Source organism: Canis lupus, chromosome 30 (assembly GCF_011100685.1).
Source record: "Canis lupus familiaris isolate Mischka breed German Shepherd chromosome 30, alternate assembly UU_Cfam_GSD_1.0, whole genome shotgun sequence".
NCBI lineage: Eukaryota > Metazoa > Chordata > Mammalia > Carnivora > Canidae > Canis > Canis lupus.
In genome coordinates, this window is record NC_049251.1 from 34,902,991 (window position 1) to 34,911,754 (window position 8,764).

Consider the following 8,764-nt stretch of genomic DNA (forward strand, 5'->3'; position numbering starts at 1 on the left):
GAGATGTTCTAAATGGGCCTAATTATTTACAGTTTTTAAAAAAGATACAGAACAAGTACAGTGTCCTAACCATTCCCATAAGGGTGAATATTTATATTCCCATTTGCTTGTAGTTACTAAACTCTTTCTGGAAGAACATATAAGCAACAGATAACACCAACAATACATACCCATGTGACCAAATCTGACATTAGGGATTACGGTACAGATTGAAAGCAAAAGGAACCTATTCCTCCTGCACATTCATTTTATTCTATCTTGGTTTGGTTTTATTAGTCATCACACTCAATTATTTTCTTTTTTTTAAAAAAGATCTTATTTATTTATTCATGAGAGACACAGAGAGAGACTGGCAGAGACACAGGCAGAGGGAGAAGTAGGCTCCATGCAGGGAGCCCAATGTGGGACTGGATCCCCAGACCGGAATCACGCCCTGAGCAGAAGGCAGGCGCTCAACCGCTGAACCACCCAGGCGTCCCATATTCAATTATTTTCATGGAAATATTTTACAAAACGTATTCTAAGATTTAACTTAAACAGAGATTAAGTTCATGTTTTCTAACAAATCTAGTTCTACCTCTTTATACTCTGTATTTCTCTTTATTTTTACGGACTTAAAGAAAAAGAATGCCCAGTTTATTAAGTGCTAAGATTTAAGTTCAGAGAGATGCACTTCATGTTCCAAATGTATAAAATGCAAACTGGCATGCTGATAATAGCAATAACAATTAGATACTCTGCCTTTCTAGAAGAGAAAACAGGATAAAATCAAGGTATAAAAACCTCCAAGTGGGGTGTGGATATGTAGTGCAGGCCAAAGAAAATGGGAAAGTGGAGCAAAGAAATATTAAAAAGCATGTCTTTTATAAAGCTACACACACAACCCGCACTACCAAAAAAGCTACACACACAACCTGCACTACAAAAAAAAAGTTGAATCTTTAACTACACTGACCTCTGACATCACTAAACGACATTTGTCAATTATTATCTAAAAAAGAAAAACAACAATGTGAAACAAAGTAATCTCTATGTGCTTATAAAACAATTTCATGCTTTATAAACAACATCAAATCATCAAATACCATGCCTCCTATAGCTTTCCTTTTTTAATTGGAAATTAAAAAGCCTACTTTTGCTACAGTTTCCTGTTAAGTCCAACTAACATCATCCCAGAAGTAGGTGGAGAGAAGAGTCACAAGCCTGAATTAACTCATAACCAAAAGCAGATTAATTAGTATTCTCATAAAAGGCATGTAATCATTCGGTAAAACTAGTGAGAAATCATAAAGGTTCTTTGCAATTACTCCAAAGGGGCAAGTGGAGCTGTCTGAGCATCCTATCTCCTTTACCTTTCTGACTCTTCATGGCTTTTTTAAGGGACCTAGAATTTTCCTAATAACGTAGAAATGCTGATGACACTGCCCTTCTTCTGACTCGCCAAATCATCTAAATCCCCAGCATCTGCAGTCAGGCTGTTTCTCAAGAGCTCTGATCTGCTGCCAACTTAGAGAGAGGCCCCGAGGACACCTCAGGGTGCACAGGGAGGCCGGGCTGCAGATGGTCACGCACGCCTGTCCCGCAGGTGAAGGTCGGCCGCACAGGACCCCCACGTTCCCAGCTGCACCGCCGCCTGCAGGGTCAGCACGCACCGGGCTTCGTCCGCGTGGACGCCGCCCTCTGCAACCCGACCTCCCCGCGACAGGGCGAGGGCCACCCGCCCCAGCCTCGCCGTCCGGGACGCACGGAGCCCGAGCCTCCCAGGGTGCAGGGTGCGAGTCCTCCCCGCGCAGGCCCGCGAGCCCGGGATGGAGGACGCGGGGCCGGGGGGACCCCGGGGCGCTCGGCGGTGTGACCCGCCCCGGGCGGGGGGGGGGGGTGCCCGGGGTCTCCGCGCGGAGCCGAGCCCCGGCCCCGGCCGACCCGGGAGGCTCCGGGGAGCGCAGCGCCGGGAGCCCGGGACGCGCACGGGCCGCGGGACTCACCGCGCTGGCGGCGGCGGCGGCGGGGGCGCCGGACGAGGCGCCGGGCGCGTCCTGCCTCCTCAGCCGGGACTTGAGGCTCTTCATGGCCAGGTGTCCGCGCTCCGGCGCCCGAACCTTCAAGCGTGCGGGCCGCGAGCGCCCGGGGAGGCGGCGGCGGCGGCGGCGGCGGCCCCAGCCCCACCTGCCACCTGGGGACTCGGGGGCGGGGCGCCCTCCCGCAGCCAATCCTGGCGCGGCCTCCGAGGGGGCGGGGCCGGCCGCGGCCAATCGGAATCCGGGAAGGGGGTGGGACTTCCCTTTCAAACTTACTTACAGACCCCCTCCCTCTCGCAGCTGCAGAAGTTTGGGGCCGCGGCTGCGCGGGCGGCGGAGGTGAGCGGCGGCGGCGGGGACCCGCGGGAGAGCAGGGCTCCGGCCAGCGCACTTCGGTGACGGGGCCTCAGGTCTGAGGAGAGCGAGGGGTCCGGCCGCAGCCACCTCCCTCCCCCCACCGCCGCGCACGTGCTCTTCCCTAAGCTCAGGTCCCTAACTCTGCTCTGCTTCCCAGCAGGACGCGCAGCAGCTTTCAGCTTCCCTTCCACCCGCCGGCGTTTCATTGCAGCTCCTGGGAAACAACGGCCTCTAAGGAATAAGGCGCTGCCGAAGAACGTCCAGCTACGACCGGACTTTGAAAGACATGACAATAAATGTGAAATGATCGATAATCAATTTGATGAGTGAAGAACCCGCTGCTTTGGAGAGAGAAAGCGAGAGAGATGGGGTGCGGGTGGGGAGAGCATCAATAAAAATATGGTGGTAAAGCCTGGCTAAAAGGAGTGACAAAATTTTTGAAAACCAGAAATATAAAAAAATAATAATAAAAGAAAAAGAAAACCAGAAATAAGTATACCTGGAATTCTTTGGGCTGTGCCAAAGAGGAAACAAGGTCTAGCTCTTTCCATATGGTCACATGCTGCTATACTTTTTGCTTTCCACACTTGACCTTTCCTCTCTGCTGTAGTAGTCCCTATTTAATCTACTGAATTAATTTGTATATCTCAAAAAAAAAAAAAAAAAGACCTGGCTGTTTGAACGAGAATCCAGGCTTTCAATAATATTATTTCAGCTAAAAGTTTATAAATTATTTCGAATAGTAGTATATTTTGTATTTCTCAGCTATATTGTCCTTCCCCCCCAAAAAAAAGATTATTTAACTAATATCTGTTGATGCTTTTAACAGCAGTCTGTACAGACATCTCATTTTGTTTGATCATCACAAATCTTTGAAATAGACAATCCAATCCAATCCATTCATTCATTCATTCTTTCTTGCTTTCTTTCAACCTACACCTATGTTTAAGGAGTACTATACGCTGCTAGTTACTGGAGGAAAAGTGATTAACATGATAGGTCCTTTGCATCCAGGAAGCTTACAATCTAGTGAGTTAGACAAACCATAAAACCATAATATCACTAACATATGCAGAGTTTGCCTCAGTTGCTAGGAGATGATATAGATAGCCAAGTTCTCCAGTCTACGGGGTTCAAAGACCTGATGGAAGAAGCAAAGCCTGATATATATATATATAATTTTTTTGCAAAGCCGGATTTTGATACTTATTTATTTTTTTAAAATGACCCATAATAGCCAAAGTGATACAGAATGTCATCAAAGGAAAACATATCATGGTCTTTTCTGCAAAATATTGTGTTTGCTTTCTGTAGAAACACATTAAAGCTAATTAATTCATCCTGCCCAGAAAATTTGGATTAGTGAGAATCATTTCAAGGAAGGATGAAGAAACAAGTAGGTGAGGAACACTCAATAATTTGCTTTTAACATGACATCTTCAAAAGTCTTCGTTGGAGTCAGTTTTTCTCAGCAAAATATTTATTCTAGCATGTACCCATTTGAAAAGACAAACAGTCCATGTTTCCAACAAACAATGGATTCTTTTTGTCTGAAAGGTCAGTTGCTCTCTTTAGAGTTTCCTTAGAGTAACTCAGGGTTTTATTTGAATACTGTAAATGGGGCACCTGGGTGCTCAGTCAGTTAAGCAATCAACCCTTGATTGATTTCCCCTTGGGTTGTGACTCAGGGTTATGGGATCCATGCCTGAATGGGGCTCTGCTCAGCGGGAAGTATACTTCTCTCCCTCTGTCTCTGCTCCTCCCCCCACTTGAAGGTACACATGCTCTCTCTCTCTAAAATGAATAAATCTTTAAAAATAAATAAATGCTGTAAAAACATTTTTTCAGAGCTCTCTTGGAGAGACAGCATCCAAGTAAATGGCAGTGAACTTTGAATAGTCTTTGAAAATAACACTGTCTTTGAAAATAACAGAAAATTATTAAATGTTGTCTTGATTAGTTCTATGGAAGGAAATTTTCTTGAATCCTCCTCCTTCCTCAAGATCCACAGTCATTCAGATTTTAGTGGCTCTTTATAGTACCTGGACACTGTGTCTCTGTCCTCACCTACCACTGCAGGACCAAACTTCTATCTGGATATTCTATAAATTTCCCAATGAGACACCCAACCTCCAGTCTCCCCTTTCCCATCACCAGTAAATTATCAATCATCAAAAGCCTTACAAAATATTCCTCTCTAGCTCAAAAACCTTCAGCAGTTAATGAATAAAATCTAACTCTTTTACTTGGCGTGTAAGGCTCTACTACATGGACCCAACCCTGTTCTCCCTGTGGCAATCCAAACAAATTACTCCTCGTCCCATTCCTCAAACGTGGGTCATGCCTTTCAATTTTCACATCTTTATGAGGCTATTACCTCCTCCGGTAATTTTCTATCTACATTCATCTAACAAAATCCTACTTCCTCCAGGAATGATTGGAAGAAGACATAAGGAGGCTTCTGGAATACTGTACTATTCCATCTGGTTACATAACTAGAGTTCTGGTTATGTAACTAGTGTGTTCAGTTTGTGAAAATTCAGTTATCCTACAGTCTCTATGATATGTACACTTTTATAAGTGTGTATGCTATACTTTAATTTAAAAAAAGCCTTTTTGGGCAGCCCCGGTGGCGCAGCGGTTTGGCGCCTCCTGCAGCCTGGGGTGTGATCCTGGAGACCCGGTATCGAATCCCACATCGGGCTTCCTGCATGGAGCCTGCTTCTCCCTCTGCCTGTGTCTCTGCCTTTCTCTCTCTCTGAATAAATAAATAAATCTTTAAAAATAAAAAAATAATAAAATAAAATAAATAAGCCTTTTTAATCATAAATCTGTTCCAAGTGCCCTCCTCTCTAACAGAGGCCTCTCTGATCACTCCACTGAGAGTGATCTCTCCATCCTCCAAATGGCTGAATTGTACATCTCAAATGATGCTAATACATACTTTCTGAACAAGCATTATTTCACTACTAGACTTCAAACTCCTTAAAACCAGGGAATAACTGGTATATGTTGGAATTCCCTTCGATACGTAGCATGTAGTAAGTGCTCAATGAATACTCCTGAATGAATTGATGCATTCTTTTAGAGTGAATTATGGTTGTTTGTTCCCATGTATTCATGTGATGCAGGACTGGTACTCCCGCTGTTGTGAATACTGGCTGTCTTCTGGAGCATCCAAGTTCTCACTGGCTCCTTTTCTGTTGTTACTGCATAACATCAAGGAAACAGACAGAGACACAACTCCAGCTTGCATCAGTTTCCAAAAATGTTGGGCAAGTTATTTTTATGAACTGTCTGCATGATGTCCCCATGGTGTCTGTGTCTAGTGGCCTTTATGGATTTTTCCAGGCGAGAAACTTGATAGCTGATGTCTGCTTATTCCCATTTGAGAACAGCTAAGTAAATAGCAGTGGTTTGAATATGGAGTAAGGCTTTTTATATTGATCTGGAAGCCCTTACATGAAGTAAAGTCACTATTATTAGAATTCAGCCAGACAGGTTTGGTTTGGTGTTGTTAACTATTATCACTACTATTTATTCTTATCTTCCCTCCAGAGCAAAAGGCACTTATCAAACCTAGATAGATTTTTTTTATTTGTTACCATACGGAATCTCAGTGAAAGTTTTTGTTTTGCTTATGTATTGTAGTTTATGAAACCAGGAAGGAAAATGAAGTTCTAGAAATTATTTTCATAGGTTATACATGCACAATGTAAAGAAATCTCAAATCATACAAAAAGGTGAAGTTAGTCTCCTTATCACCTCTATCCCTTAGCCCCTGTTGTCAAGGAATTTGTGTTCTAGACCAAGCTACAAAGCTCAATTGAAGAATGACTACTTAAGACATGTAGAGTTGGATTGCAGATACAGATGGTATTCAGGGAAGGAAAAGGGTAGGTAATAAGTGTGCATAAAGGGATGGTACCCAAGGTTGGATGGAGCTTCAGTGAGTGCACCCAGATAAGAAGCAACACCAGGTGGGAAAAGGATACCCAGAAGGACCAGCCAGAGCAGGTAAGAGAGCACAGTTGGGAGATGCTCACTGAAAATAATCTGATGATAATGGCAACAAGATGACAAATACCAGTCCTTAGAAGAAGAATAAAGAAGTGACACACAAAATCAGAAACATACACATAAAAAGATCCCTTTTGAAACAGAAAGATCTTCCAGACAAGCTCCAGTTATGAACTTCATGTGCAATGACTTCCCTCTTCATTTTTAGAGCTTCTTGCCACTCCTGGTATCTCAGGGAACCTGGCCAAAAAGCCCGTCAATAATTCCATGGAGGAACCATGGTGGCCCAGCTCAGATGCCAGGGCCATAGCTGCCAGAGCCACGTGTGGCTATGGGGTCACAAGGAAGGGCACCCCCAGCCACAACCCCTACAGCATCCCCAGGAATGTGAGACCTGAGGCAGTTCTCACACCCTCGTCTCTTGCCACATTCAAAACTAAAACATATTGCATAAGAGAGCTTTTAAAAAATAAATAGGTCATCTTTGGCACTAATTTAAAAACCATCTGCATTTCTAGTGAGCTCTCCAATGTCTCCATCCCGGAAAACTAGAGTGGGAAGGAAAAAAGCAGGAAGAAGGGATCATTCTGCCCTATAGAACCATAGACACTTGTGTGAGTTTTCTTACTCCACTTAAAAACTTCTAGAGATGTCAATTCCCTTTTAAAGAACCTTCTCTAATTTCTCCCACAGAGTTGTTTTGTGCTCTGCTATAGCGATCTCCCACAGAGGGCTGCCTTCCATCTATCTCTCTGTCCTCCGTGGCATTTACAGACCACCATCCAAGTGTGTCATTGGGTTCAATACTGAAAGAGGGAGCAAAAAAAGCAGGGAGGGGCATGGTCAGGAACTTCCTCCACATGTCTGAACTTACACCTAAAGGCAGTTGAGATACTCAGTTATTTCTCTGAATGCAGGTTTAGTGTAAAACAAACAAACAAACAAAAAAACGAAAAAGACCAAACCGTTTCATTTGGTGAAAATGAACTTTTCTTATCAAGTTTTGATTACACAAACTCTAGAAATGCCATTGGCTTCACTGTAATGAGATGGATGGCCCTGTGTGTGCATGGTTCAAAGGCAGAAGCCCTTGACTGCCTCTTTTAAAACAGTCTTACTCATCCCAGAACCCAGATAAACATAAGGAATTTGGTTCAGGGATCAGTAACCGTCTGACTCCGTAGTAAACTTTCCTGGACCTTGGAGTTCTCTTATCTTAACTAGGATGCCAGGATATGCACAAACAATGAGCCAAAAGACTCCCAAGATTCCAGCATTCCTGAATGAGTAGAAAAGCTTCTTGCTTTTGAGTTGAAAATATGGCAAGTAAAGAAGATCTCCATAGAATTTAAAGAAAAATTTTGTCCTTCTTATAACTTCCCCTTCTGGATCAGATCTCCAGGGGGGAAATTTTTTGTTATTAAGGATTTTATTTATTTATTCATGAGAGACACAGAGAGAGGCAGAAACACAGGCAGAGGGAGAAGCAGGCTCCTCACAGGGAGCCTGATGTGGGACTTAATCCCCACCCTGGGATCACACCCTGAGCCAAAGGCAAACACTCAACCACTAGGCCACCTGGGCGTCCCCAGAGGGACTTTTTAAATTCTGGCAAGGTATCAGTAAATACTCTTCATTGAATTGTTAAATTACTGGTAAGTTATATGACTAGTATACCACCTGTTACTCCATGCCAATCTTTGCTACTCATCCTAATGAAAGAACACTGAAGACAAAATAAGTCAAGGTAAATCTCATGTTCAAGGGCACTTGGTAAATGTCCAGGCTTTATGATGTACATTTGACAATGATCATACTGTCACTTAAATTAAAATTACTGTTGATTTTAGTGAGGTTTTTCTTAAAGATTTTATTTATTTATTCATGGGAGACATGGAGAGAGAGAGAGAGACAAAGACATGGGCAGAGGGAGAGGTAGGCTCCATGCAGGGAGCCCGAAGTGGGACTTGATCCCAGGACCCCAGGATCATGACCTGAGCCAAAGGCAGGAGCTCAACCCAGCTGAGGTGCCCCAACTATAGTGGTTTAAATTCTGATAAAAGGAAGTCTATAGGCAATATACTAGATATGTAGATGTTCTAACAAAGTTGAGTATAAACACAGTTTATTGCATATATTTTACATAAGATTGCATATTATATTACATATTTCTAACATACCATTTGGAATTCTTTCATAAAATATCTCTACAATTTAATATATCTTGTAAGTCCTAATTTTTATGTAAATATTCAATCCATATAAGTGTAGATGAAATGTGTAATTTAAAATGTTAATCTTGAAAATTAGTTTCTTGCACAATACCACACAGGATTTGTGGATGGATGGATGGATTTGGTTACCAAAAG

General features: G+C 43.2%; 1 long non-coding RNA gene across 1 annotated transcript; it reads left to right on the forward strand.

Annotated features, from left to right (window-relative positions):
* Positions 1-2,293: 2,293 nt before the first annotated feature.
* Positions 2,294-2,797, forward strand: LOC102154511. Its single transcript, XR_005381838.1, has 2 exons — positions 2,294-2,428; positions 2,536-2,797. It is a non-coding gene; the product is annotated as an uncharacterized LOC102154511 (long non-coding RNA).
* Positions 2,798-8,764: the final 5,967 nt, after the last annotated feature.